This window comes from Microtus oregoni, unplaced genomic scaffold (genome assembly GCF_018167655.1).
Source record: "Microtus oregoni isolate MIOR12 unplaced genomic scaffold, Mior012 000072F_ref0000427, whole genome shotgun sequence".
Lineage (NCBI taxonomy): Eukaryota > Metazoa > Chordata > Mammalia > Rodentia > Cricetidae > Microtus > Microtus oregoni.
The window spans coordinates 1372004-1387165 of NW_024543979.1; positions in this window are offsets into that span (position 1 = coordinate 1372004).

A 15162-nucleotide genomic window follows, 5' to 3' on the forward strand; every position below is an offset into this window, starting at 1 on the left:
TACATGTGTGCCTGGTGCCCACAGAGGCCAAAAGAGGATGTTGGACCCCCTGGAACTGAAGTTACAGATGGCTATGAACCACTAGGTGGGTGCTGGGAATCAAACCTAGGTCTTCTGACAGAGCATCCAGTGCTAGTAACTGCTGGACCATCTCTCTAGTTCAATCCTTAGGTTTAACTGCAAATGCCTTTTTTTTTTTTTTTTGGTTTTTCGAGACAGGGTTTCTCTGTAGCTTTGGAGCCTGTCCTGGAACTCCCTTTGTAGACCAGGCTGGCCTCGAACTCACAGAGATCGGCCTGCCTCTGCCTCCCGAGTGCTGGGATTACAGGCGTGCGCCACCACCGCTCGGCTTACTGCAAATGCCTTTAACTGCTGGGTTATCTCACTGGACTTGCAGGCATGGTTCTTAATGCTTTTGGTGGCATATTGTGAGAGCCAAAGCTATGCTTTATGTTTTAATTACTGTACCTAAGAGATCCACAAAATTAAAATGCCTCTAACCTGTAAGCCCCTTGCCCAAGGACAGATGTTTCCTGAAATGCTGGAGGCTATTGTTTATGGGAGATAATAAGCCACACGATCTTCACTACTCTCAACAAGCTTGTCTGATTTATTATGCCTCATCTTCACAGGTGGGGTTGATTACATGTAGGTTGGACATATGGGCGGGAAATACGTCAAGAAGGACAGTTGCCCCTGATTGGATGTAGATGGGAGGTCCAAAGGCAGAAGTATGCTGGTGTGTATGCATGCCCCATTAGACCTGGTGGGAGAAACCATGGCCTTATGGGGTTGCCTTTTTATTATGATTATTATTATTTTATTGATTATTTGGGAATCTCACATCATGCACCCCAATCAGGCTCACCTCCCAGTCTTCCCATGTACACCCTTTTCACCAGTGACTGCCCCCTGCCAAAAAAACCCCAAAACCATCAAAACGAAACAACAACAACAACAACAAAAACCAAGTCCATTCTGTGAGTTCCATATATTCGTTGGCGCATGGTCAGATTCCTCGTGGGCAGTCAGTCCCCAAAGAAGAAGGGGCCCTTCTCACCTGCAGCTTCCAGAAGCCACCTGTTGAGGAGAACCTTGCAGTGGCCACAGCAGGATGGGGCTAGCTCTCCTATGCCCACACTGTGGGCTGGTGAAGGGCAGGGCCAACTCTTCTGTGAGGCATGGGACCCTCATCCATGGACATTAACATGGCCTCAGGTGGCAGCCCAGATGGGATTGCCTATTTTTGTTTGTTTGCTTGCTTTGTTTTATTTTGTTATTTTAGACAGGGTTTCTCTGTGTTGTTTTGGAGCCTGTCCTGGAACACTCTCTGTAGACCAGGTTGGCCTCGAACTCATAGAGATCCGCCTGCCTCTGCCTCTTGAGTGCTGGGCCACTTCCTGGCTTCCTCCTCCTCCTTCTTCCTTCTCCTCCTTTCTTCTTCTTCTTCTTCTTCTTCTTCTTCTTCTTCTTCTTCTTCTCCTTCTCCTTCTCCTTCTCCTTCTTCTCCTCTTCCTCCTCCTCTTCTTCTTCTTTTTTTTTTTTTGGTCTTTCAAGACAGGGTTTCTCTTTGTAGCCTTCACTGTCCTGAAACTCACTCTGTAGACTAGACCAGGCTGGCCTTGAACTCAGAGGCAAAGTCACGTCCCACCACCATCCTGGCATGGGGCTGCATTTTTTAGGCTCTACAAATCATGACTTGTGGCCATTTTTCTGGGATCCCAAAGATGGGCCTGGCCAGAGTTCAGAGTCCATCATCCTGGGCAATGTTTAATTAAAGCTTGCTTCAAATTAGTCTTGAAATCGTGATTGTCTCATTTCTGGCTGGTGGGATAGCAATATCTACGTGAGATTCTCCTTATGATCTGGAAGGGTGGCACTGGCACTGTTCTTGCTTCTACCTGATTGATAAAGAAACCGAGACAGAGAAATGTTAATTGGTTAGCAGGTGGCAGCTAGGGATGGTTGAAATGGGGCTCCATACTGCATTTCGGCACACATCCTTACCTTACAATCTAACACAAGAGCCTTGATCATTGCAAGGATTCCTGGTCCAGATAACCTCGGAGTGAGTGACAGGCAGACCGGACACTTGCCATTTTCTGAGAAGTTTTATTAAGTAGTAAGATTTATTGGAGGGTTTTTTTTTTTTCTAGCCTCATACACAAGGAGACTCTTCAGCAGACCAGATCTAACCAGAATGCAGTCATCCATGCTAAGTGCCACATAACCAAAGTGAACTTTGAAGGAGCCCAGTTTTCCCAACACAGGAGACTCTAGTCAACCTGAAGCAAAAACAAAAGGAAACTCTTCTGTATTTAAGATATAGAGCATCCAACCGCCAGTGCTCACTTGGTCTCCAATGAAGTTGGGTTGTTGGAGAGTGATTGGCTCCTGAGGCTGTGACTTAATCAATGGATTAACTCACTGATGGATTTTTAATGTGATTATTAAGAGGTGGTGGAAAGGAGGGGTTAAGACCTACTTGAAGAAAGTGTGCCGCTGGAGGCTCTCCTTGGACGTCGACATCTCCATCCTTCAGTACTTCCATTGCCCAAATGTCCTGCCTCACCCCAGCTGCGATACAGCAGAGCCAGCCAACCATGGGCTCCGACTCCTTCCTCCTCCGAGTTAGTTCTCTCAGACGTCGCTGTAAGGGAGGGCACAGTAAATAAACCACTGAAAGACTGCTCCATCATTGGGGAGAAGGTTCTTGTTGTGGGCCAGAGAGAGAAAAGCGCCAGAGGCATCTACAAGAGTCCACAGCAGAGAGAGAAAGAAGCAGAGGGGCCATGGAAAAGTGGGCGGGGCTAGAGAAGTGGGAGTAAAAATCGTGGGCGGGGGTGGGGTTGGGGACCCCCGACAAGGGGCACAAGCCCAGGGGAGGGAAGCCTGTGAGCTGAGGCAACCTGGGTGTTTGGGTAGAGGGGGAAGTGAGAAGGGCTAGGATGCTCGCGTGGGCTTTAATATGTTACCTCAGGTATACAAGAGAAGTGGTTCCTTCTGGCAGGCGCCCACACCCACCCAGTTTCATAAGTTCCTGAGGAACTTGCTAACTGTCAGCTTGGTGGAAAAATAAACTAATAATACACACTTGGTTTCAACCCTATTGGGAAAGTAATTTTGAAATGACTGATCTATGTTTCTATCTATCTATCTATCTATCTATCAATCATCTATCTATCTATCTATCTATTGTACGTGAGCTGTGTGTGTGTTTGTGCATGCAAGTCACAGTGCTAAGGTTGGGGTCAGAAGACAGCTTTTCTGGAATCCATGTTTTACTTTACCACGTGGGTTCCAGGGATCCATCTGGAAAAGCAGTTTCATAGGAACGACAATCCCAGACAAACTGATTAAGCTCAATTTGACCCCAGAGTTATATTTTCTCTCCATAATCTTTGTCATGATGTAGTCACTAGTTTAATTTTTTTCCCTTTTCCTTATGGAGTACACTACAGCCTTTGTTAGGAATCCTGCAAATTTTGCACGAACCTTGGTTAGCAGAGAGGTTCTGGCCACACTTGATTAACTTGGATGAAAACATAGACATGTAGAGACCACTGCTTCCCACAGTCAGTGGTTCAGGACATTGGTAGTCATGCTGCTACCAGCGAGGTCACGCTGGAAGCTCCTGTGCTTGCTTCTCCAGGGGAGCTCTCTCGTCTTGTTACCTTGACCTGGTCTTAGTTCTGAATGAACGATTCCAAGAGTGGGGAGGTTGAGCCAGGAACATCACGAATTTGAGTCCAGCACAAACTAGACTGTGAGAAAAAGGGAAGGAAAAAAGGAAGAAAAAACGAAAGAAAAGAGGTGCATTGAATTTTCCTTTCACAATGTAAGCCCCAAGTTGGTTCTTTTTTGTTGCTATTGTTTTTGAGACAAGATCTCCTACACAGTCCTGTCACTCACTGTGTAGATCACGCTGGCCTCAAACTCAGAGATCTATCCACCTCTGCCTCTGAGTGCTAGCATTAAAGGTGTGTATAGCCATGCCCCACCTAAGTTGGTTCTTAGCATGTCCTACAGATCCCATGTCATGCTGGTGTTGACTGTGCTTGATCTGTTGCTAAATGTGTAAAACCATATCATTAAAGAATGTTTTAAATCTCAGCTATAACCTGAAACAATAATGATCACACACACATACACAGACACACACGTATGCAAGTAAATACCCAATTTTGACAAAATTTTCACATGTTATAGATTGACTGATTTGTGGCAGCATTATAAATTGTTACTGTCTTTTAAGAAGGCAATGTTGGCTATTAGAGTACATAGAAGGATAAAAATACTTATTTTTTGACCCTGTGATTTTTCTAGTGAGCCACATGTTACACGCTGTGCCTGTATGCACCTTCTTTGCCTCTATTCGGTCCTGAATGACTGAGTCCCTGAGGCAAGGCCCGCATGTACCATGCTCTAACTTATACATAGCATCATGCTACCCAGAGTGGGGGACCAAAGTGCTTCGCTACCTGGTCCGCGCTCTCGAGGGATGCCAGGAGCAACTGGCGAACAGCGCAGGATGATGAGCTGAGACTGCCAGGAAATGCGGACAGAGGGCAATGCAATGGGAAATGGCCATTTTTGGTAAATTTACCTAAGGATAGGGAAGTAGCTGAATTTTTCTGCCTGAGGGTACCCTTGGGAGCTCGGACTTGACTGGAGATGATGCAGAGCTGAGGATATAAGCAGATGAGAAGAAGGGATAAAGACCAACAGAAGGCAAAATGACCACAGCGATGACCACAAAACCTTGACTTAGGATCTGAGATCCCTGAAACCTTTCTGCTTTCCATATCTTTCAATATGTAAATATTCAAATCAGCTCACCAAGGCTACTATGTTCCTGTTTCAACCTTTGATTTACTTCCTCTCTCATGAATACCTTCTCACCTTCTGCCTGGCAGCAAATAACCCCACAATCTACTCATTGCTTCAGGAAAAAAGCCTGGGTCATCCCTTGTGGGCCCTCCGTTACACTGCAAGGGCTGCTGGTTTTATCTCGGAAGTTTTCCGTCCAGCCTGCCCGATTTCCTCCACCTCCACCGTTATCCTGTTCTTCGGGGACGGCTACAAACACCTCCTTATTTGCCTTCAAGCTTTTAAGTCATCCCTTCTTCACAGCAGCCAGAACCTTCTTTTTAAAAATGCAAATCCCATCTGGTTACTTCCTGGGAAAACCACTCCAGCTGCTGTCCATGGCACTTTGGGTACAATTCAAATTCGATCGCCCGGCTGCTCATTTCTGCAGGCTTTCTGCTGTGGAGATGAAGCTCGTCCTCATGCACATGCCTCTCCTCAGCGTTCTAGCTCAAGTTCATGTTTCACATGTAAGAGCTCACACTGAGCTACTACAGCCCAGCAGGGAGCAGCTCCCCACTTAGCTGTGACTTATTCTGGTGGGTTTGGGAAAGGACTTAGTCTCAGATCGGTGTTTGTTTCTAGTCTGCCTAGTAGCTGTCCTCACAAGATTAGAAGAAAAGATGTCCCATCTCTCTTATTGCTTGTTATTGATGCTATGGTTGTGTGTGTTGAATATATTACTGATTTCTTGAGTTCCTACATATTTTTCACATTCATTCAGTCATTTGTTTTGTGTGTGTATGCAATGGAACATGTGTGGAGGTCAGAGGACAGCTCGTGGAAGTCAGGTCTCTCCTTGTACCATGTGAATGTTGGGACTGAACTCAACCTTGGTGGCAACTGCCTTTACCAACTGAGCCATCTCATTTCTCACCCCGCCCCCAGGTCTTTGACATATTTCAGCCTCTTTACTGAAACTGGTCACTTCTGTAAGGACTCTCGGTTTCTGTTAGTGTGAAGCATCATTTAGAGGCCACTGTTGGGTACCACAGGTACTCATTGCTGTGGGGTTTGGAGGAATAGGAGCAGGTAAACAAGTACGTATTTTAAAGACAAAATTCAGCTGGGTGTGTCGACGTACAACCGTTGGGCCAGCACGTAGGAGGCTGAGGCCAAAGAAAGACTAGCATGAGATTTATAGTAGAGATGACATTTAAAAATAGATGAGGTGACCGGGCAGTGGTGGCACACGCCTTTAATCCCAGCACTGGGGAGGCAGAGGCAGGTGGATCTCTGTGAGGAGTCTGAGGCTAGCCTGGTCTACACAGTGAATTCCAAGACAGCCAGAGTTGTTATACAGAGAAACCCTGTCTCAAAAAACTATATACATACACACATATGTAGACATATATATGTATATGATGGTGCTGTAGGAAAATCTTTCAGCCAGTAGCCTTTGAGTTACCCGCCCACTTGGGCGAGGTCTCTTATTCCATAAATGCCAACGTAAAGCGCTCTCTCTTCTGGCTGCTGGATTCCCCATTAGAGCAGAAGACTGTGATCTATGATTCTACCCCTAAATAAATAACCCTTTATTATATTCAATTATGAGTTAGTGTACTGAAGCCTCCTACTACAAATTGGTGCGCCAACGTGGTCAACAATATCCACTTAAAACCTGTGAGAGTTTGGGAAGGAATTCTAGGAAAAAAAAAAAGAGTTAAACAAGGCTTAATGCCGTGACTTCTTTCCAAAGATGGAGGAGATAAAAAAGAGCCTACCCAAGCTGATATGGAAGAACAGATCTTGAATAAAGAGGATTCCCTTCCTGAAGAAGAGAGTTGGGCCAAGGGCAATGCAGAAGAAATGGCTCAGAGGAAAGACCTTGAGGTTAAGGTGGAGGTCAAGGAAGAAAAGTCTTCCTTGAAAAGCAGTGCTGAGACCCAGCCTGCTGAAGAAGTGAGGAAGGACTGAGAAGAAGAAAAGATAAAGGAAACCCAGGAAGACAAACTGGAAGGAGAGGCAGCAAAAAGGGAGACTGAGGAAGTGCAGACCAGTGAGTTGAAAGTAGAGGTGGCTTCTCAGAAAGCTGCCAAGAAGACCAAGGCTATCCTGGTCAAAGTGACCTCCTAGATGGCACCGAATGGGACCTTGCGTGTAAGCTGTAACCGTGACTACTAAAGTTGGATCTGCCTATGAAGTAAAAAGGTCTCTGACCAGGTAGGAGCAGATGCACCTCAGGAGAACGCTAAAGAAGTCACAGAAAATGAGCAGAATCAGCTCTCTGAGCCAGAGGAGGAGAAAGGTCCCCAGCCAGGCCTGCAGTTGAAAGCCCAAGGAGTCCCCGCCGCCAGAAAAGAGAGGAGGATCCATCTGAGAGCAGGGGCATTTTTTGGTTCATACCCCTGCCGTGGCTTAAGAAGCAGAAGACTTAAAACTTAGTAGTAGAATACAGTTTCTGTGTGGTTATTTTGGGAATCTGGGCAGCCGGGAACAAACATGCTGCCTTGCTACTACAAGATGACTCAGCAGTTAAGAGCACCGGCTGCTCTTCTGAGGGCCAGGATTCAGTTCTTGGGGTCCACATGGCAGCTCACAACTGTCTGTAATCTAGCTCCAAGTGATCTGACACCCTCACACAGACACACATGCAGGCAAAACAGCAATTCACATAAAATAAAAATAAATAAATCATTTATACACACACACACACACACACACACACACACACACACACACACTTCGAGGTGACACCTGGCTCAGCTGTTTAAAACTCAGAAGATGACCCAACACCCCTACTCTACACGAGTTGGCCAACTTAAAAGAGCAGTCAGAGTGCTTGCACTGGCCAGAACTCTGAAGCAGGAAGTAGAAGGACCAGGAGTTTACGGTCATCCTCAGCCATAGGGAGCCCAAGGCCAGCCTGAGCTACGCTAGACTCTGTCTAAAAAACAGCGAAATAATAAATAACAAACGAGAAGAGTTTATTCCGACTCAGCATCAGTCTGTAAGTGGTTGGCCTCGATGCTCTTCCGCCCACGGTACAGCACGCCATTACGCCTCCCCTCAGGCCTCAGAGAAAGAAGAGCCTAGGGCCCCACATCCCTTCCCAGGGCACACTCTCCACATAAGACTTCCCAACAGCTCCTAATGGCACTCAGCCAGGGACCAAGAAGACATCAGATGGGCCTTTGAGAAGCACATAAGATCAAGCTACCTGGGGCGTGTATTTGGAAATTCCAGTTAGCTTTTCCTCTCATTTATCAACAATCGGAGTCACAGGAAGTTTCTGTCACTTTGTTACTGAGACGCCATCCGCATGGTCTTCCAGCTTTCCCAGGGTTGTTGCTTGTTTATGTTTAAATTCTATTTGGAATTTCTTCTTTTGTTTTTCAAGACAAGGTTTCTCTGCATAACTCTGGCTGTTCTGGAACTTGGTCTGTGGACCAGGCTGGCCCCAAACTCAGAGACCCGCCAGTCTTTGCCTGCCCCGTGCTGGGATTAAAAGCATACTCCACTGTTGACGGGCTTGGAACTTATTTTTTTGTGCAGTAAGAAGGTGAGAGACAATCTTGTGCTTATTAGGGCGTCCCAGTTATATCAACGTCACATATCAAAAGTTTATTTTTTTCCTGATTGGTACATGATACCTCCCTTATTACATACGCCTGTTTTTAATCATCACTATGGTCACATGTGAAGTTAACTTCAGGGGAAACTTGTTGAAGGACATCCAGAAACTATATCCCCATTTTTGCAACTTTTCTGTTATGGCTACAGCTGTTTCACGTTTTAAGAAATATTTAAGAGCCGAGGAGTCTAGAGAGATGCCTCAGCAGTTAGGAGCGCTTGTTCTTCCCAACACCCACATGGTTTATGGTTCACAACCACCCATAACTCCACTTCCAGGGGTTTGACGGTCTCTTTTGGCTTCTGAAGGCAGCAGGCATGCACATGGACACAGACATACACGTGAGCAAAATATTCACACACAGAAAAAAATTTTAAAAACTAAAAAAGAACCAGGCAGTGGTGGCACATATCTTTAATCCCAGCACTCAGAGGCAGAGGCAGATGGATCTTTATGGGTTCGAAACCAGCCTGGTCTACAAGAGTTAGTTCCAGGACAGGTTCCAAAACTACAGAGAAACCCTGCCTCAAAAAACAAAAAGATAAATAAATAAAAAAATAAATAAAAACTAAAAAAGAAAGAAATATTGGAGGGAGCAGAAGTGTGTCTTAGGGATAGATTTCTTGCCTACTGAGAGCAAGGCAGTTAGGTCCTTAGGAACACCCCCCCCCCCCAGTTAAAACATTTGAAGTCCCCAATACATGTTTGGGTCACAGTGATCTTGTACGCAAAATGTGGGAAGTGGTGACATTGTATTGTTTACTTGAAAGTTCAAAATCAGATAAAGAAACCAATCTTTCTTCTCTCCAAGAGCCGTTTTCTGCTGCCAGGATAGTATATTCTTAAGTGCACTGTTGCCCAAGAGTTTACCCTGCCAAGTGGCAGGAATGACATTCATTTTAAGCTTCTCTAAAAAAGGGAGAAAGAGTTTTCTGGTGAGTAACTGTTGGCTTGGACAGCTGTGTGGATTTGCAGGTTGCTCCCAGAATTCAACCCGCAGTAGAGTTACCCAAGGAGAACCAGGGCAGCCCACAGGGGTCTCCTCTCCTCACACTAGTGTCTGCTGTAGGAACTCTCCACAGTCAAGACTTCCTTCAAGAGACCTGCGTAGAGACCGCCCCAGCCACACCAGGCTCTCACTCCAGGTAAAAAGTACCGTAGAAGGTCACTTTTCCTTTCAACCTCCATGACTTTCAGATATCATTCGTACTGGCGTGATTCAGGCCACACTGAGTCAGTCTCAGGCAGGCTTCAGAGAGGGGACCTGGCTGAACCTTGGTCACATAATGCTGATGGCACTGCCAGGCCTCTCCTTCAGAAAAGAGCGACTGGACATCTGTGATGGCTGTGGTCAACAGCTCATTTTTGTTGTCATTGTTGTTTTAAAAATTGTTTATTTTTATTGTATGGGTATGGGTGTTTTGCCTGCATGTATGGCTGTGTACCCCTTGGGTGCCTAGTGCTCAAGAAAAATAGAAGAGGACATTGGATCTCCTGGAATTGGAGGTGTAGACAGTTGTGACATTGTAGACAGCACCCATGACTGCCTTGTGGGTGCTGGGAATCTCAACCAGTACTCTTTTTTGTTTGAAGATTTTTTTTATTGATATTTATTGAGCTCTACATTTTTCTCTGCTCCCCTCCCTCTTTCAAGCCTCCCCCATGGTCCCCATGCTTCCAATTTAGTCAGGAGATCTTGTCCTTTTCCATTTTCCATGTAGATTAGATCTATGTACGTCTCTCTCAGTGCCCTTGTTATTGTCTAAGTTCTCTGGGATTGTGGTTTGTAGGCTGGCTTTCTTTGCTTTATGTTTAAAAACCACCTATGAGTGAGTACATGTGATAATTGTCTTTCTGTGTCTGGGTTACCTCACTCAAAATAATGTTTTCTAGCTCCATCCATTTATCCTGCAAAATTCAAGGTGGTGTTATTTTTTTCTGCTGTGTAGCACTCCATTGTGTAAATGTACCACATTTTCCTTATCCATTTGTCGGTCGAGGGGCATTTATGCTATGAACATAGTTGAGCACATGTCCTTGTGGCACGATTGAGCATCCTTTGGATATATACCCAAAAGTGGTATTGCTGGGTCTTGAGGAAGGTTGTTTCCTAATTCTCTGAGAAATCGCCACACTGACATCTAAAGGGGCTGTACTAGCTTGCACTCCCACCAGCAATGCAGGAGTGTTCCCTTTTCCCCACATCCTCTCCAGCATAAGTTGTCATCAGTGTTTTTGATCTTGGCCATTCTTATAGGTGTAAGATGGAATCTCAGAGTTGTTTTGATTTGCATTTCTCTGATGACTAAGGATGTTGAACATTTCCTTAAGTGTCTTTCAGCCATTTTAGATTCTTCTTCAACCAATACTCTTAACCACCAAGCCATCTCTACAGCCAACAGCTAGGTTTTAGGTGCTCGTGTTCTCATGGCTCCCTGCCAGCCCTTCTTCTTCTCTTTTTACGGATATCACTCACCAGTGAATGTTCACAAGCCTGACTTCCTCTGAGTGTGTCTTTTCCTGAGAACAGACATGGGACCACAGTCTTCTCCAATAACATAGCTCACTAATCCACCAGAAATATGCAGAATGGTAGGCAGATGCTCCAAAGAGAAATGATTTGTGTTCAATGGTTGTTTATAAATGGTTGTGAAGATAAACAGTTTTAAATAATATTAATAATCAATATCATGATAATTTGATCCAGACTAAAGTTTTGATATCTAACTTTTTATTGTCCAGGAAATAAACTCAAGTAATATATATTCTTTGTAGTTTTTGTTTTTTTTTCTTCAGACAACTCTACTGAGTCCTCAATAAAAAAAAATCTCAGAAATTAGCATATTTCAATAATATAAACTAGACTACAGACCTTAGCTGACTCTTAAGAGTTTGTCCTTTCCTGTGTTTGAGTAGCTGCCCTTGGATGGCTCAGAGCATTTCATTGCTGTCTCTGACCACTCTTTCCACCAGCTGAGGGCTGTGTGGTTTTCCCGTTTACCTTGGGGCTGACACATGTGAAGACCGCTGTCCTGGGTTACTCTGCAGAACATCTTCCTGTTGGTTTCCTCTGACCTCTTCTCAGTGATGCTGTCGGAGCACCAATGACATCAACACGTCTTCTCACTGCTAATTCTGACCTTGACCCTTGGCGAAGTGGTGTGTGCTGTCTTTTCTGTGCGACTGTCCCCTAGAATCACTAAGGCTCTTACAGGAGATGCTTCAGACAAGGAGAATGTCTCGGCTCTCCTCTTGGCAGCTAAATCAGTATCCACTGGTGCATCTTACGTCCGATGGAGATTTTCTATTTCCTCTTTCTTTGTTCTTTCATTAATTAGACTTCTCTTGTACCCCATTAACTTATAATTAAATGGTTTATATTAATATAGGCATAGATATTTATTTTACTCTATAAATTGTAACCCAGCACTATCATTTATTTTTTTGTCCCAGTTTGTCCAGCTCTAGCCTTAGAGATTCCAGATTCTCCAGGCTGGTCCCTCTTACACATGCGCAAACATTTTGTTTTATTTTGTTTTCTAGTACCAAAAATATCCCAGATTCATTTTGTGTTTCCCTGTTCTCACTGCAGAATGACCTCTTCTCTGGGATATAAGCATGCCTTTCATAAGAAGGATATTTAGAAACCAAGACAAGGTTCCTAGAGGTGCTCATTCCTGTTGGGTTAACATTGCTTTTAGGCCCCTTTAGTATAGATCGGATACATGGTTACATATATATATATATAAACACATATGCTTCTTTCTTTCTTTCTTTCTTTCTTTCTTTCTTTTTGGCTTTTTTGAAACAGGGCTTCTCTGTGTAACCACTCTGGCTGTCCTGGAATTCACTTTGTAGACCAGGGTGGTCTCAAACTCACAGAGATCTGCCCGCCTCTGCCTCCCGAGTGCTGGGATTAAAGGCGTGCGCCACCACCGCCTGGCTCACATGTGCATATTTATATAGGTACTGTTCATGGGTGCACATGTATCTACAATCTACTTAGGTCATAGTTGCATGCCAACACCTCCAAAGCCAATCCAAACCATGGGACTAAATAGAAAGGAGAAAGCCAGCTGAACATAAATATCCATTCGTCTGGGTCCTGGTGTGGTCAACCATCCTCTCCTGCCCTTTTAGCCTCCCCTTCTGTGGTGGGCTGTGTCCCTCAGAGTCAGAAGCCAACCTTCCTGAGGTTGTTTTTGGGGGGCCTTTTGATGTAGCAAAAAGACAATTCATTGGTACAGATAAGGTCATTCTCTTAATTATTCATCAGGTTTCATTATTTTCGGAGTGTTTCTTGAACTGTCTATTTTTGCTGGAGGATTTAGGATTGGCATATATGATATTATGTCCTTTTTAGGACACATTACATTTCTGTTTATAACAAGTGCCCAAATTCGATAAGCACACACTGGAAGAGTAGAAGAGAAATAAGCCCTGATGACAACTTCCTTCCTTCTTTCTTTCTTTCTTTCTTTCTTTCTTTCTTTCTTTCTTTCTGAGATAGAGTTTCTCTGTGCAGCCCTGGCTGTCCTGAAACTTACTCTGTAGGCTAGCCCTAAACTCAGAGATCTGCCAGTCTTTGCCTCCCGACTGCTGGGATTGAAGGTGTGTGTCACCACCACCCAGCCCCAGTGACAATTTTTACTATCAACTTTTTGATTTTGAACCTAATATTTAAAACTACCTCTTAACTTCCCTTTCTTTTTCTCCTCTTCATCTCTTTCCCCTGCCCCATTAGCATTCTTCCATTAACTGCTCATTAATCCTTAAATCTAACATCACTTTATAGATATGAAATTGCATATATCATCTGGGTGTGTGTGCATGCTTTGTATTAGATTTTCTGAATATACTACATGATTTTAGTGTATATGCAAAGTGGTGTGTATGTGTTTGAGAGAGAGAGGGAGAGAGAGAGAGAGAGAGAGAGAGAGAGAGAGAGAGAGAGGCTTTAACAGGCAATGGTAAGAACCAACGTGCCGGTCATATTAAAGCCTTCTACACAAAACCATGTGGCAAACCAAGCAAACCAAGCCCCAGTCTCCTCTGAACTCTGTAAGTTACACAGCTGTGAGCAAAACCAGTGGTTTCTGGGTTCATCCATGAAGTCAGGAGGTTTCTGTTTTGTTTTCCAAAGTAGATAACTAGTAGGAGCTGAGGGTAAACAATATAAAGTGGATACAGTTTCCAAACTTTCACTATAAGAGAGGAACCTGACATTTGAATATATTTCTTTCTGCTGGCTCTAGTTCCTCAAGAATAACTAATAGTCTTTTAATTTTTGAGACAGAGTCTCACTGTGGAGCTTTGTCTGGCCTGGAACTCTCTATGTAGACTTGGCTAAGCTCAAACTCACATAGAACAACCTCCTGATGCTGAGTGAGTGTCCTGCACTAGGTTCATGATCGACAGTCTTAAGAACTAACGTGAAAACAGACGGTAAAGCCACCTTGTACTTTCCGTTCATTTCTGAAGAAATAGGGATATCTTTTCTTTCCATCATCCTTAATCTATAATCTATATTTACAAAAAGCCTTTTCTACATGGCTATGAATTCACCTTTTCCTTTCTATCTTAATTAAATGTGCTCAGTAAGTGATGGTGGATAGATTTGCAAAAGAAACACTTGCCAAAAATAATAGCAACTTTGTCACATTTCACTTTCCTTTCTACTGTCTCTATTCCTACATGTAGGCATAAAATGTTTAATTCGGTGGTGCTTATGGATCAAGAGAAAATTCACACACAAAAAGCTGTAGACTGAAGCGGATTGGTGGTTAGAAAGGATCAGAGAGCGGGAAGACGGGAAACAAAGCCAATCATCATGGCCTTTCTCTAGAGGAAATGTTTGGAATTAGGTGCATGGTGCTGACTGCACAACCCCCGCGCACAGCTCTGGGGACGCACAGCCCAGTTATGCCCGAGAGGGATGAGTTTTATCATTTTTGCATTCTATCTTAGTGTTTTTTTAAAGATGCAGTGAGTTAGAAACCCTTTTCATCAGTAAAAAATAGCAGCTTGAGCGAAACTCTGTATGTCCAATACATTCTCTAGTCGGCAAATGAATTGAATAGAACTACTTTCTCTCTGAGCCAAGGGACGGTTCTTGTGAAATTATCATCCATATTCTTCCAACCAGAAAACTGATAAAAGTTCAGTATTTCTTGATATGAGCGAGGACCATTCACGTTCCTGCCAGGCTCATATCAGGTCATGAGTAAAATAATTTAATTTCTTTCTGCTTGTTATCTCAATCTGGAAACATGCTGGGTCCAGGGCCTCCCCAGATGATGTAATATCCTTTCTTAAACAACCATGACGCCAAAGGTTGCTTTGGTTGTTCTTTGTTTCTTAATTAGATAAAGTCAATATGGATCATTAAACCTAATAGGAACAAAAGACCAAGGAGCCTGGATCCTTCAAAGGGACAGAACAGGCGATTTTGAGGAGGATGTCTCACCCCAGCTGGCTCCCTAATCAAGCTGTCCCTCAAGGAAAAGGAAACAGACAAAAGTGGGTGCCAATTTTCTGTTAGATCTTTGGCTCCTTAAAGATTATGGGGTTGTGCTTAGCGGAAATACATTCCCAGGTTATAGTGATAAAGGATATGGCCATGGAAGTGGTTTATGACGCATTTCCCTGGATAATATTTTTATTATGGACTCTTCTTATTGTATTTATTCTTAACCTTTAGCAGCTAGATTGGAGACCCC